At 45.8% G+C, this 1083-nt stretch overlaps 1 pseudogene; it reads left to right on the top strand.

Moving 5' to 3' along the window:
• Positions 1-1083, top strand: part of LOC103268159 — a 48760-nt pseudogene that overhangs the window by 32888 nt on the left and 14789 nt on the right.

Raw genomic sequence — 1083 nt, forward strand, 5'->3', positions numbered from 1 at the left:
AGCCTTTCGAGTAGCTGGAACTACAGGCGTGCGCTACCACGCCCGGCTAATTTTTGATTTATTGTAGAGATGAGGTCTCGCCAAGTTGCCCAGGCAGGTCTCGAACCCACAGGGTCAGGCAATCCATTCACCTCAGCCTCCCAAGGCGTGGGACTACAGGCTGAGCCACTGAGCCCAGCTACCTTTTAGCTCTTTATGACTAGTTCCAATTTCTCACCCAGACGCCAACCCTTATCTCCAACTGGCCATGTGCTTATTTGGAAATTTCTCCATGTTAGCCTCTTAGCAAATTATACTTGTCAGCTTCCATCTGTATCCAGCCTGGAATCACATCAGTATCTTGTCTCCAGTTTGTTTTTCATAACTTTCCTACTTGTCATTGGGCCAAAACTCTTGGTTAGCTTTGTTAGGAGACATGTTGGGTCGTGTACTGAGCGTGTTGGTTCCTTAATGACAATCACATAAGAGCCTATGTTATGCGAGTTATGCAGCTGAACTATTTGTTTATCTCCTCTGATTTCCAGAAAGTCATGGTTGGAGATGCCTCAGAAACTGCTCTTTTGAAATTCTCAGAGGTCATTTTGGGTGATAAGATGGAAATTAGAAAAAGAAACCACAAAGTCACTGAAATCCCTTGTAACTCTACCAACAAATTTCAGGTGAGTTTTCCTCACAACTGGCAGCCTTTATTATCACCAGGATGCTATTTCTACGCACATATCCTTTGGTTAACCCTTATTTAAAAACAGTCTTCGGCCAGGCGCGGTGGCTCACACCTATAATCCCAGCACTTTGGGAGACCAAGGTGAGAGGATTGCCTGAGCCACTGGTTCGAAACCAGCCTGGGTGACTTGGTAAGGACTCATCTCTACAATACATAAAAAAATTAGCTGGGTATGGTGGCGCGTACCTGTAGTTCCAGCTTCTTGGAAGGCTGAGGCGGAAGGATCACCTGAGCCCAGCAGGTAGAGGCTGTGGTAGCTGTGAGCATGCCATTGCACTCCAGCGTGGGTAACAGAGTGAGACTCCAAATTAAAAAAATAAATATAAATAGTCCTTGGGGATGCAGGATGTGTTTGTGTG

This window comes from Carlito syrichta, unplaced genomic scaffold, assembly GCF_000164805.1.
Source record: "Carlito syrichta isolate Samal-C Ts95f unplaced genomic scaffold, Tarsius_syrichta-2.0.1 Scaffold308794, whole genome shotgun sequence".
In the NCBI taxonomy this organism is placed as follows: domain Eukaryota; kingdom Metazoa; phylum Chordata; class Mammalia; order Primates; family Tarsiidae; genus Carlito; species Carlito syrichta.